The sequence below is a fragment of the Cetorhinus maximus genome, chromosome 4 (assembly GCF_964194155.1).
Source record: "Cetorhinus maximus chromosome 4, sCetMax3.hap1.1, whole genome shotgun sequence".
Taxonomy (NCBI): Eukaryota; Metazoa; Chordata; class Chondrichthyes; order Lamniformes; family Cetorhinidae; genus Cetorhinus; species Cetorhinus maximus.
In genome coordinates this window covers 66,952,926-66,967,478 of record NC_135882.1, presented here as the reverse complement: position 1 = coordinate 66,967,478, position 14,553 = coordinate 66,952,926, and the positions used below count along the sequence as shown (strand labels likewise).

The 14,553-nt window shown below is 42.3% G+C and overlaps 2 protein-coding genes across 3 annotated transcripts in view; one reads left to right on the top strand and one right to left on the bottom strand.

Annotated features, from left to right (window-relative positions):
* pkia (cAMP-dependent protein kinase inhibitor alpha) overlaps positions 1–14,553 on the top strand; it is a 148,570-nt gene that overhangs the window by 12,980 nt on the left and 121,037 nt on the right. The window contains exon 1 of one of the 2 annotated variants that reach the window (XM_078540270.1): positions 10,880–10,892. The exons of the other annotated variant lie outside the window; for it this stretch is intronic. The gene's annotated coding sequence lies outside the window, so the exon portion shown is untranslated. Of the gene's footprint in view, positions 1–10,879; positions 10,893–14,553 lie in introns of those variants that run through there. 2 annotated transcript variants of the gene reach the window in all.
* LOC144680079 (serine incorporator 1-like) overlaps positions 1–14,553 on the bottom strand; it is a 252,674-nt gene that overhangs the window by 177,885 nt on the left and 60,236 nt on the right. The gene's annotated exons all lie outside the window — the stretch shown is intronic.

Here is a 14,553-nt window from a genome sequence, read left to right as displayed (position 1 = left end):
AGAGATAAGATGTTTTAATGCACAAAACATGTCTGGTAGCTCTGAGAAGCCACCTTAAGTTTTATTTATTTTTAGAATGTGGTATTTATAAATATGTCTTTAAAGATTTAATATACCATCATGCAAGTACTGTGTCATGACACTTGTGGCTATAGTTCTGAATTAAATTAACAACTATATAGGCTAAACAGGAGCAGAACATGGGTCTGGATTTTTCGGCCAGAGGTAAATCAATGGTGCTCATTACTGACCTCAATAAAAGCTGCCCACAAAGATCTAGCAATCTCTGCGGCATGGTGCTCCCTTTTCCCCTGAGCTGTTTAAATCTGTCACCAAGTCAAGAGGGTGTCTTGGTGTGCAGGAGCGGTGATGTCAGCAAGCAGGTAAAGAACCAATCACATTGGAGTGTTCAGCAAACCGGGAAGTTAAAACCCCTTAACGTCCCCCACTTTTAATTTAAATTTCAGCTAGTTAATTAAATGATTGTGATTGCATTAAGGTAGAAATTAAGAGAATCAAATTTTAAAGGAGAAAAAAATATATCTTTAAAATGCAGTTTTTTTAATCATTATGGAGAAATGTGACATTCCACAAATATAAAATTAGCCTTTCGGAGCCAGTGAAGATGTTTAGCAATTACTATTTATAGTCGTTTGGTGGTATAGAACTTGAGTATTGCTGAGAAAAAAAGACATGCTGTCAAAGCTTTTTGCCTTGCATTCATCAGGACAGATTTGCAAGAATACCAATGGTAAAGGGAACAACAATTTATACTGCATGAGAAGAGAGTGTTGATTGGTTGGCAAGGCAGATTGGTAGAGGAGTTGCCATGGGGAATGTACCAGGGAACAGTTAACTGCCAAACTTTTGTTTAAATTCAAACTAGGCAGGTCAACTCTGATTGGTTAAGGTATTGCCCTAGGGAATAAACCAGGAAATGACTGCCCCCCCAAACTTTTGTTTAGTTGAAAAAGCTGCAATGCGTGGACATGTTACTTTTGTTTGTAAAGAACAGGTCCCTGTGTGTGAATATATGTAGCTTCTAGCATGCGTCAGTGCTGGTGTTATGCCAGGTATGTAGGCTGTATGTCCCAAGGACTGGCAGATCATATCAAACAGCTCCTCCATGTGGCTGTTCGCAAGGGGCAAAGCACTGACCGTATCCAACCAGCCTGTGCTTGCAAAACTCAAAATATTGTCCAATATTAGATGTGGTTCTGCAATTGGACAGGACCTGCTAAACAATCCTGATTGCGCTAAGAATTATACTGACAACCAATTTAAAATTATCAGTCAGGCTTGCAGTGTAGTACAGTCACAGCAAAGCTCTGACTATGGATTTGGAAAGGGCAGGTGATGCTTGACTAATTTAGTTACTCATTTTTGAAGAAAGATTCGAGTAGCCCCAGAACTTCCGATCAGAGTCGGACCCCTGTGTCAGATAGAAAACTACCCACTTACCCACATACGTCGAAAAGGCTTTGGGGAGAACTTTCTCCCCGTTCGGGGGCTGAGCGGGAGTCCGCGATTGGGTGGGCCAATTAAGGCTCGACTAACGTGATGCGCACCCGGAAACGCTGAGCGCTCCCTGTGCCGGTGGGGGGAAGAGGCTGAATTGGGGTCTGCGCTCTTTCGCGCATGCGCCGACGGAGCACAGGAATCTCCAAGGCACAGAGCTGCCTCAGGGAATTGAATTTCATTTTGAAAAATTAAAATAAAGAGAAAAAAATTTTTCAGACATGTCCCCTCATGTGACAGTGTCACATGAGCTGGGACATGTCAATGAATTTTAATTTAAAAATTTATTTGATTTATAAATCTTTCATGAAACCTCATCCTGTCCGTGGATGAGGTTTTATGATAAATGCAAAGGCCGCCTGGGCTCTTCGCCTGCCCGCCCACCTTAAGGTTGGATGGGCAGCTCCATTAATCATTTAAATTAGTTTTTAAATGGTCTTAATAGGCCTTTGACAGTTCGGCGGGCGTGCAGCCGACTCCAGTGTGCGCCCGCCGAACTGAAGATCGGAATGATGCACGGTGACGTCGGGATGCACGCCCGACATCACCGCGCGTCATTTTACGCGTCGGCGAGCAGGACCTGCCCCTGCTCGCTGACCAGAAGATTCAGGCCTTTAACTTCCAATGGAGGATCACGCAGAACTTCCTCAATGCAGGAATCATCGCAAAGAGCAGCAAAGAGAATCTGTGCAGAAGCCATGCCCCCTTTGTGCAGCACTAGGGCTGCCGTATTCTGGTAAGTGTTTAAAGGTCTCCAAGCTTCTCAGTATGTTAGTGAATGAGTTTATGAGAGAATATGTGAGTGAACGGGTGAGTGTGTAGGTTTGTATGTGAGTAGGTGGGTGAGATAAGTGGGTAGTGGGTAGGATGGCAGCTGCGCAGGGTGGTAGATGGATAGGGTGGCAGCTGGGTAGGGTAGTAGGTGTGTAAGGTGACAAGTGGGTAGGATGGAAGATGGTTAGCGTGGTAGCTGTGTAGGGTGATAGGTGGTAGGCGGATAGGGTGACAGCTGAGTAGGGTGAGGTGGGTGGGGTGGGTGAGTGGTTCAGGGGGATAGTTGGGTCACGTCGGGAGGGGTTGTCAGGCCTGGGGCCAGTTAGGTCTGGTTGGGGATGAGGGCATTGGAGCGTGTGAATCAGCTGGTTGGGGCGAGTCATGCTGAGTTGGGGGAAGTCAGAGTGTTGGGGGTGGAATCAGAGAGGCATGGGGGCTTATTGGATGGTGGGGGCCGGTCCAGTCGGGGGTTCAGGGCGTCAAGTAGATTCGGTTGGTGGGGGCTAGTCAGGTTGCGTCAGTGTTTGGTAGGGAAGAGTTGGGTGGCCAGTTCTAGTTAGGTTGGTCGGGGGAGTCGGGGTTAGGGGGGTGGCGGTCAAGAGGGGAGCCAGGGGTGTCAGTTGTATAGTTACCCAGGAGCTCGACTAGGACTTTTCTATATAACATTCCTTCGGTAACTATGCAGGTAAGTAAGTTGGAACTGTCTGAAGTTGTTTTCATAGGGCCCCAGGGAGCAGGGGAACTGCACAGCAGAAGTCCAAACTTCCCAGGCAACTCCCATGGAGTCATTGTGTTTGGAGTTCTACGGGGTCCCGAAGCATACCTTGGGGAATACGTCCAGTCTCCAACGATCCAGAGATCAAAAGACCTGGGCCAATGTTTAGATAAAGGGAATCTGGTATATAGATGTCCAGGGGGCACATGATGTTAAAGTGAATGTAGATACATGGGTACAATATAGTCCTTGTGGCACTTGGCTGCCAAACAGGTGCAGTGAAATACAACCATGGCAAGTTGTGAAATGGTAAATCTGGTAATTGATGCCTAGCATCAGTAAAGTACATGGAAAACCGCTACATTCTTTTTCTAAAAAAACTGGTTCACTAATGGCTTTCAGGAATGAAAATCTGCCACCCCTTCCTGATCAGGCCTATATGTGACTCCATGACTCCATTACCACGATATGTCATTGACTCTCAATGCCCTTGAGAATGGTCATCGCTGGTGCTTTCCCAGTGTCATCTATAGCCCAAGAACACATTGAAAATGAATGTAGATGAGGTTAAAGGAAAGAAAATAAAGATTTCTGGTAAACAAATATGTCTTGTTTGGCAGGTATGTGCAATGGTATGCCCTAGGATATACCTTTGGTTTTCAATTTATATAAATAATTTGGACAGCAGCACAAGAGAATGAAAGATCAAAATTTATTGATGATACAAAATTAGGATCTGATGGGAATCTATGGGTAAAATTGCAGCTAAGTGCAGCAGGACAAAGACAGGTCACAGAATAGGCAGATAATTGGCAGCACAGTTTAAAGCTGAGAAATACAAAGCAGTATGCTTTCGCAAAAAGAATGTTGAATGAAATGTGCCCTAATTGGTAGGATTCTGAACAAAATGGAGGAGCAGAGATTTAGGAGTGTAGATTTATGGATCTTTAAAGGTGTGAGTCTTGATAGAAAAGTTATTTGCAAAAAGGCTAAATAGGTTCCAGGTTTTATATATAAGGCATTGAAGATAAATGCAAAAGCGTAGTATTGAATTTGTCCGAGATGTTGATTAGACCACAAATGGAGTTTTGAATGCACTTCCGGCCACCACACATGTAAGATTATTCTTATGAAGAAGGGCTTTAAAAATTGATCAGAAAAGCTTAAAGGGACATCTAAAAGAGGTTTTCAAAATGATGAAAGACGTTGAAAGGGTAATTGTGAAACATTGGCCAGAATCTTCAGGTCAGTGTGCGGGGGCAGGCCCCGCTTGCCGACGTGCAAAATGATGCATGGTGACATTGGGTGTACGTCCTGATGCGTCATTTGATTTTCAGTTCGGCGGGCGTGCAGCCGACTCCAGTGCGCGCCTGCCAATCTGTCAAAGGCATATTAAGGCCATTTAAAAACTAATTAAAACATTTAACAGAGCTGCCTGTCCAACCTTAAGGTTGGTGGGCAGGCGAAGAGCCCAGGCGGCCTTCACATTTATCATGAAACCTCATCCACGAGCGGGATGAGGTTTCATGAAGTGCCTATAAATTGAGTATAAGTTTTGATTAAAGTTCATTGACATGTCCCAGCTCATGTGACACTGTCACATGAGGGGACGTCTTAATTTTTTTTTCTTCTTTATTAAAATCTTTGACCATCAAACTAATCTTCCTGAGGCAGCTCTGTGCCTCAGGGAGATTTCTGCGCTCTTTTGCGCGCATGTGTGAAAGAGCGCAGGCCCCAACTCAGCCTACTCCCCCCGGCCACACAGGGAGCATTCAGCGTTTCCAGATGTGCGTCATGCTGGGCGGTCATTAATTGGCCCGCCCATGTAAAATGGTGGCGTGCAGGCGGTGATCGGCTGCGCATCCGCTCCCACTCAGCACCCCTGACGGGGAGAAAATTCTCCCCATTGTTTTCACTGGTTAATAAATCCTTGATTGAGCAGCATCAACTGAGGGTCACCATTAGAAGGAGGAAGGGTTTTCTCAGTTACTGGAACATGGGGCAGGACTTTTTGTTGAGTGGGTGGGCACGTGCCCGGGCCGCTAGAGCATAAAATGACGCACGATGACGTTGGGCGAGCATCCCGACGTCATCACACACTCGTGCGATATTTCAGTCGGTGGGCACGTGCAGGAGTCAGCAGCACACCCGCCGACAATGGAAAGGCCTTTTAAGACCATTAACAATGCAATTGAATTAAATTATTCGCTGCCCAACCAACCTTATGCGTGGGCGGGCAGGCAAAAAGGCCAAGCAGCCTTTGCATTTTTTGCAAAACCTCATCCATGGAGGTTTTGTGGCAGAGTCACATGAGGGGACATTTTTTTTGACATTTAAACAATTTTTATTCTTAATTTTCAAAACTCTTCATCTCCCTGAGGCAACTCTATGCCTCACGGAGCTGACTTGTCCGCTTGTCCTCTCCCCGCTCACAGGCAGCGTTGAGTGCTGCCGCGTGCATTTCATGCTGGGCGGGCCTTATTTGGCCCACAAATGTGAAATTGCGGTCTGGCCCCAATCGCAGGTGGCGGTCGGCTTCCTGACCGCTCCCACCTGGCCCCTGCCAAGCCCACCCATCAAGGGAAAAATCCTGGCCATGGAATTCTTTATCAAAAAGCAGAGAACACCATTTAAAAAGCTTTTGAATAAGTATTTGGAAAGGCAGAATATAACAGTGAAAGGGAAAAGAAGTGCAATTAGAAGAGAGTTTCAGTAGAAAAGCTAGCACCAGCATTCTTATGATGGGTCAAATGGCCTCTTTCTGTACACCTATTCCTATGATTCTATGATGAATGGCCAGTTGGGTGTGGTACCAGAGAGTATCTGGTAACTGAAAAGATATTCCGTTGTGCTTCAGTAGTTTCAAGAGACAAAACAAATCTTGGAATTGTGTCACCAATCTTCTGTAGCTTTGTAGCACAGTGAATTTTACCAGCCTCGGCCTTTATTATTGTTCTAGCTAGGTTCATACCTTTAGGTTAGTTAAATTGATTTTTCCAGCGTCCAGTCAACATATATTTTGGTGTCAACATAACCCCACTGCGTGAAAATTGTTTCTTTTGGATGGTTTCCATTTTTCCTGCTGTTTTGTGAAGGAATTAGTTCTATCTCTGTGAAGGATACAATCCCAGAATTCTTACATAACTCTTAATGGGAAATCATGCCCTATTAAATTGATGAAACCAAGTCCTGATAAAGAAAAAATAAGACATTCAAAATTAAGCTCTGGAGGCATTAAAGAATTTTGACTGCAATCTTCAGTTTAGATCTCATTCTTTTTCAGTAAATGCCATTTCTGGTAAATGCCTTTCCTGAAACAAAAATGGAAAGTAAAGTGGTAGTGTACTGCATGTGAATTGTGGTGCACTGTATTTTATAATAGTGAAATTTTGAGTTTAGTCTTGAGGAATAAAGTACCTATGTGGCTCTGCCCTGCCTCAGCTCATCTGCTGCTGAAACCCTCAAGAGGTAGACCTTTATTGTGAGGTGCAACCCTTTGTTACCTCTAGACTTGACTATTACCCCTCACCAGCCTCCCACATTCTAAGCTTTATAAGCATGAGATCATCCAAAACTCTGCTGCCTGTGTCCATCTTCATACCAAGTCCTGTTCACTTAGCAACCCTGTGCTGGCTGACTCCTGGTTAACCAACACCTGAAGTCTGAAATTCTCATCCCTGTTTCAAGTCCCACATGGCTTCATCCTTCCTTAATTCTATAATTTGCCCCAACCCCATGACAGAATTAGCACAGAGATATCTGTCCTAATTCTGTCCTGTTTTTAAGTGCTCCCCCATTGGAGGCTGTGCTTTCAGCTGCCAAGGCCTGGACTTCCATCCCTAACTGAAATTCCACTGAAGTTGAACATAACTCTCCACCCCTCTACCTTTCTTTCCTCCTGTAAAACTTGTCTCTTTGACCAAGCTATTTGCTTGCTATTTAATACCTCCTTATAAGGTTTGGTGTCAAATGTTGCTTTATAATGCTGCTGTGAAGCATTTTGGGACATGTATTATGTTAAAGGAGCTATATAAATCAATTTGTTTTTGGTGTCCTTATCAGAATTATTTATTTATATTTTAATAAACTGAACTAGAAAAAGGAAAAAGGGGAAGTAAATTCTTCCATGTGGAGGATTACGAGAATATGGAATAGCTGAAGAGATAGAGACAGAAACATAATTTAAAAGATAATTGGCTAAGCATTTGAAAAGGAAAATATCAGAAGATACAAGAAGGGGCAGGGAAATAGTATTAGAGTACATAATTCCAGTTGAACAGCTTACCTGCACACTCACGATGAACTGAATGAGCTCCATTTTGCTGTAATTTCTGTGATTTTTAGTCTTAGTAGAAATAGTGCCAAGGAATCCAATAACTTTTGAAAGATTACCCAAACGTAATTATGCAAAATGCAAATGCCTATATTATCCAAGATGTTAGTTATTTTACTTTATGCCACTGGTTTGTGAAGCAATTGCAAAACATGTTGACTGGAGGTATATTTGAAAGGTCCTGACATGAGACACCTACAGCTACTGTGTGTGATGAATGAGTCATAAAATGTAAATGTTACTTACGCTCATCTCAGTCCAAAATTTCAACAATTGCAAAAGCTTCAACTAAATTGAAAAAAATACACGAAAGTAAAATCTTCCATTTAAGCACATAAGTAACGCATGATCAATAATGCCAGATACTAGTCCAAAGCACTTGACTCCATCACCATAAATGGTAGAGACAAGCCTTATAAGCCTCAGAACAAGTATCTTAAGAAATTAATTCATGGTTGGCACCTAAATATAGTGTCAAGCATTGGCGACTGTGATCTGTAGAATTAAGACATCCATTTGGTGGTTTTTGGTAATATTTGCTGTTGATTTAAAATTTGTAAATTGTGGATTTCTGATGTCGATCATCTGTTCACTCCGCATTTACATTTTGTTTCTATGGTATATTGGAGCTTCTAATATTGTTGTTATGACAACCACCAAAGCTTATAAATATGCAATTGTAAAAACTTAAAAGTATCACACATGCGATTTCAAATAAGAATGCCAGCTATTGTCAGGATCAAAGGATGATATATGAAACCTGATAAGTAATGGCAATAGGTTTATACTTGAAAGAGAAAATAAATTTAATATTCACTCAATTTTGGCATAATTTAGTGAATTTTTCTTCCCACCGTGATTGAACATAAGGACCTAAAAAATGGGAGCAGGAGTAGGCCATTCGGCCCCTTGAGCCTGCTCTGCCAATCAGTAAGATCATGGCTGATCTGGTATAGCCTTAACTTCACTTTCCTGCCTGTCCACCACAACCCTTGACGCGCTTGTCAATCAAAAATCTGTCTAAATCGTCCTTGAATATATTCAATGACCCAGCCTCCACTGCTCACTGGGAAAGAGAATTCCAAGTGCTAATGACCTACTGAGAGAAGGAACTCTTCCTCATCTCTGTATTAAATGGGAGACCCCTTATTTTGAAACTGTGCCCGCTTCTAGATTCTGCATGAGGGGAAACATCCTCTCAGCATCTACCCTGTCAAGCCCCTTCAAAATTTTACATGTTTCAATAAGATCCTCTCATTCTTCTAAACTCCACAAATACAGGCCTAACCTGCTCAACCTTTCCTTATAAGACAACCCTTTCATCCCAGGAATCAGCCTAGTGAATCTTCTCTGAACTGCCTGTGATGTAAGTATGTCCCACTTTAAGTAAGGTGACAAAAACTGTGCACAGTACTCTAGGTGTGGTCTCATAAATGCCCTGTATAGCTGTAGTAAGACTTCCCTACATTTTTACTTCATCCTCCTTGCAACAAAGGCCAACATTCCATTTGTCTTCTTAATAACATATGAACATACGAACTAGGAGCAGGAGTAGGCCACTTGGCCCTTCAAGCCTGCTCTGCATTCAGTAAGATTATGATCTGATTGTAACCTCCTGCCCATCCCCAATAACCTTTCACCCCCTTGTTAATCAAGAATCTATCTAGCTCTGCCTTAAAAATATTCAAAGACTCTATTTCCATTGCCTTTTGAGGAAGAGAGTTCCAAAGACTCACGACCCTATGAGAGAATTAAATTCTCTTAGTCTCTGTCTTAAATGAGCGATCCCTTATTTTAAACAGTGACCCCTAGTTCTACATTCTCCCACAAGAGGAAACATCCTCTCCACATCCACTCTGTCAAGACCCCCTCAGGAACTTGAAGATTTCGATCAAGTCATCTCTTACTCTTCTAAACTTCAATGGATACAAGCCTAACCTGTCCAACCTTCCCTCATAAGACAACCTGCCCATTCCTAGTATTAGCCTAGTAAACCTTCACTGAACTGCTTCTAATGCATTTGCATCTTTCCTTAAATAAGGAGTCCAAACTACACGAGACTCCAGATGTAGTCTCACCAGTGCCCTGTACAACTGAGCATAACCTCCCTACTTTTGTATACAACTCTCCTCACAATAAATGATAATTCTATTAGCTTTCCTAATTACTTGCTGTACCTGCATACTAGCCTTTTGTGATTCATGCGCTAGTACGCCCAGATCCCTCTGCAATCTCTCACCATTTAGATAATATGTTTCTTGTTTATTCTTCCTGCCAAAATGGATAATTTCACATTTTTCCACATTAAACTCCATTTGCCAGATCTTTGCCCACTCACTTAACCTGTCTATGTCACTTGGTAGTCTCCTTATATCCTCTTTACAACTTACATTCCTATCTATCTTTGTGATGTCAGAAAGTTTAGCAACCATGCTACCTGCCCCTTCATCCAAGTCATTTGTATAAATTGTAAAAAGTTGAGGCTCCAGCACTGATATCTGTGGCACACCACTCGTTAAAACCCACCAACCAGAAAAAAACCCATTTATGGCTACCTTCTGTTTCCTGTTAGCCAGCCAATCTTCTACCATGCCAATACATTACCCCCTACACCATGAGCTTTTATTTTCTGCAGTAACCTTTGATGTGGCACCTTATCAAATGCCTTCTGGAAATCTAAGTACAGTATATCTCCCAGTCCTCCTTTATCCACAGCACATGTGAATCCTTCAATTAGTTGGTTAAATATGATTTCCCTTTCACAAAACCATGTTGGCCCTGCCTGATTGCCTTAAACTTTTCTAAGTGCCCTGCTATAACATCTTTAATAATAGCGTCTAACACTTTCCCTATGACAGATGTTAGGCTAACTGGCCTGTAGTTTCCTGCTTTCTGTCCCCCTCCCTTTTTGAATAGAGGAGTTACATATGCTATTTTCCAATCTCATGGAGCCTTCCCTGAATCTAGGGAATTTTGGAAAATTAAAACCAACGCATCAACTATTTCACTAGTCACTTCTTTTAAGACCCTATGATGAAGTCCATTAGGACCCGGGGATTTGTCAGCCCTCAGCTCCAACAATTTGCTCACTACCACTTCTCTGGTGATTGTAATTTTCTGAGTTCCTCCCTCCCTTCCATTTTCTGATTTACAGCTATTTCTGAGATGTTACTCGAATCCTCTATGGTCAAAACTGATGCAAAATACCTCTTCAATTCATCTGACGTCTCCTTACTTTCCATTATTAATTCCCTGGACTCACTTTCTATAGGACCAGCATTCACCTCATTAATGCTTTTCTTATTTAAATATCTATAGAAACTCTTACTATCCGTCTTTATATTTTTAGCTAGCTTTCTGATATACCCTAATTTTTCCCTCCTTATTAACCTTTTTGTCATTCTTTGTGGTTCTTTATATTCTGTCCAATTTTCTGACCTGCCACCTATCTTTGTGCAAATATATGCTTTTTCTTTAAGTTTGATATTGTCTTTAACTTGTTTAGTTAACCACGGATGGTGGCTTCTTCCCTTGGAAGTTTTCTTTCCCAGTGTAATGTATCTATTCTGTGTATCCTGAAATATCCTTTTAAAAGTCTGCCACTGCATCTCTATGGATCTATCCCTTAACCTCATTTGCCAGTTCACTCTGCTTTCATGCCCTCATAATTGCCCTTATTTAGCTTTAAAATACTAGTCCTGAACCCACTCTTCTCTCCCTCAAACTGAATGTAAAATTCAATCATATTATGATCACTGTTACGTAGGGGTGCCTTCACTATGAGGTTATCAATTAATCCTATCTCATTGCTCAATACCAGGTCTAATACAACCCGCTCTGTGGTTATCTCCAGAGCATGCTGTTCCAAGAAAGTATCCCAAAAACATTCTCTCAACTCCTCATCTCGACTACCTTTGCTCATCTGATTTTTCTAGTCTATCTGTAGATTAAAATTTCCCATGATTATCGCTGTGCCTTTCTGACAAGCTCCCATTATCTCTTCCTTTATACTCTGTTCTACCATGTAGTTACAATTAGGGGGCCTGTCTTCCATTGTCACAAGTGACTTTTTGCCTTTATTGTTTCTCATCTCAGCCCAAATTGCTTCTCCATTCTGGATTCCTGAACTTAGATCATCCCTCTCTAACACACTGATACCATCATTAATTAACAGAGCCACCCCTCCACCTTTTCCTAGCTTCCTGTCCTTCCTAAATGTCACATACCCTTCAGCATTCAGGTCCCAATCCAAGTCGTCCTGCAGCCATTTCTCTGCAATGGCTATCAGATCGTACTTATTTATTTCTATTTGCGCTATCAGTTCATCTGTTTTGTTTTGAATGCTACGTGGATTTAGATAATTGCCTTTAATTTTGTCCTTTTATTATTTTTGTAATATCTAGCCTTATCCACTGATTTACTCTTAGATTTGTACTCTCTGTCCCTTCCTGTCATGTTCTGTTTATCATTTATCATATTAGTATCTTTCTTCAACACTTTTGTTGACCACAACTTCCCAAATTTGATCCTTTGCCCCCCCGCCCACAACTGTTTAGCTTAAAGCTCTCTCCAGTTCCCGTGTTATGCAGTTCACTAGAACATCAGTCCCAGCACGGTTCAAGTGTAGACCGTCCCAATGGTACAGCCTCCATTTTCCCCAGTTCGGGTGCAAGTGCCCCACAGACCAGAACCCACTTCTCCCACACTAGTCTTTGAGCCACGCATTCATTTCTCTAACCTTATTTTCCCTATGCCAATTTGCACGCAACTCAGTTAATAATCCAGAGATTATTACCTTTGAGGTCCCAGTTTTTAATTTGGTGCCTAGCTCCTCATAATGCCTATGCAGTAATTCCTTCCTTGTCCTGCCGTTGGTACCAATATGGACCATGACAACTGGATCCTCCCCCTCCCACTTTAAGTTTTTCTCCAGCCCTAAGTAGATGTCCCTACAGCCTCCACTCCCATCCAAACAAGCTGAGAGAACCTCAAACCTGTTGGACAGTTGCGGAGGTTGACAGTCCTGCACTCCTGTTCTCTAGGTCCCCTTACTTACCTCACTCATGGTCACAGCCTCCTTTCCCTGACCATCTTCTAGATCAGAAGACCCTATCTTAAACTGTTGTGACTAACCCCTGGCACAAAGCTTCCAAGTAACTCTCCCCCTCCGTGATATGATGCAGTGTCTGCAGCTCTGCCTCCAGCTCAATGAATCTGAGCTGAAGCTCCTCAAGGCGCAGACGCTTACTGTCGACATGTTTGCCCTGGATCACATTGGCATCCAGGGTCTCCCCACATGCTGCAGCCACGACACATCACCTATCTGGCCATCTTAATGTTCATCAATTAATTACTTAATTATTTCATTCAATTATTTATTTTCTTTTATGTATTTTATAAATCTTACCACAGATTCCTGTACTATTTCCATGGACTGCAGCAGTTCAAGAAGGCAGCTCTCCACCATCTTGTCAAGGGCAACTAGGAATGGGCAATAAATGCTAGACCAGCTAGCAAAGTCCACATCCTGTGAATGAATTAAAAAAAAAAGCTAGATTCTTCCCTGTAGTAGATCAAGAACCAATTCCTGCAGGGTGAAAAAATTAGAAAAAAAGGAGGTACCTCCCTCTCCTCCTCACTGAACCCCCTCAACTCACCAAACTCTCACACTACATTAAAGTCACACTCAGTACTGGCCGCACTGAGAATGTCTGAATTTATATGTTCTGAAATGAAAGGACTGAGCACAGGTATGGGAAAAACCAGTCCGAGCTAGTTTCCTTCATTAACTACTTCAGCTGCTGCAAATGGATAGCTTCTATCTCCCTGCTTAGACCCTTGAATGTGACACAGAATTTAAACAGAATTTGCAGTTAAATGTTAAATCTATACAATATTAGATTTTTAGAAAAAGATTTAAGATTCCCTCAACTCACCAATACTCTCACACTCTGTTGAGGTAATGCTGGTCGCACTGAGAATGTCTCAATTTATGTTCTGAATTACTTGCTGTACCTGCATGCTGACTTTTTTGTGATTCATATACAAGGATACCCAGGTCCCCCTGTGCTGCAGCATTTTGCAGTTTCTCTCCATTTAAATAATACTCTGCTTTTTTACTCTTCCTGCCAAAGTGGACAACCTCACTTTTTCCCACACTCCATCTGCCAAATTTTTGCTCACTTACTTTATCTGTGTCCCTTTGCAGATTCTTTGAATTCTCCTTACCTACTTTCCTACCTATCTTTGTGTCATCAGAAAATTTGGCTACAATAAAGTCGGTCACTTCAACCAGGTCATTAATATAAATCATAAAAAAAGTTGAGACCCCAGCACTGACCCCTATGGTATTCCGCTAGTTTAGAGTTTTCCAATCTGAAAGTGATCCATTTATCCCGACTCTGTTTCCTGTTAGTTAGCCAACCCTGTATCCATGCTAATACTGTATATCACCCCCAACACTGTGCACTCTTGAATGATTAAGTTTGTGATATAAGTTGTACGTTGAACTGCTCATGTCACTGAATTTTGATCATTGATGCTAAGGCTTAGAAGAGGAAAGGGTTAGTTGACATTGAGGTGGATTGACCGCAATGCTAATCCATGATCTTTTTGAATGATGGAGTCGGCCCGATGGGTTGAATGACCTATGGCTGCTCCTAATTCGTATGTTCATACGTTGGTAGCGAAGGGCTAATTGTACTCCCCATTCCCCATAAGAACGGGTGTGAGGGGGTTAAGATATCAACAGTGCTGCACTTGGGCCCCTGCCTTTTTAATAGGTGTATTCGAAGCAGCATCAGAAGCCCTTGCTCAACCTAGACAAGGGCTTCAATAAAATAAAAAGTTGGGCTCTGATGATGCACTTTGGATTGTGATGAGGTTTTAACACACAGTTGCATATTCAGTACTTTCCGCTGTTTTTGCCAGGGAGGAGACACCCAGAAAAGGACTGAGAAGGTGAGTTTAGTTTTTTAAAAATTGTTTCCTTGTTAGTGCCAGGCTCCAGGGGCCACGAGGAAACACTGAGACTTTGTAAGTGGCCTAATCAATAAGGACATTAGAAACAAAGGCCAGAGTTTTCCAACCCCTCACACCAGCAGGATCTTCCATTCCCGCCAATGTGAATGGAAATTTCAATGGCTCGCCATTTCAGGGGGCTGAAATATTCCTGCCGAAGAATCTGAAATACTCCTTCAAGGCAAAAAACACA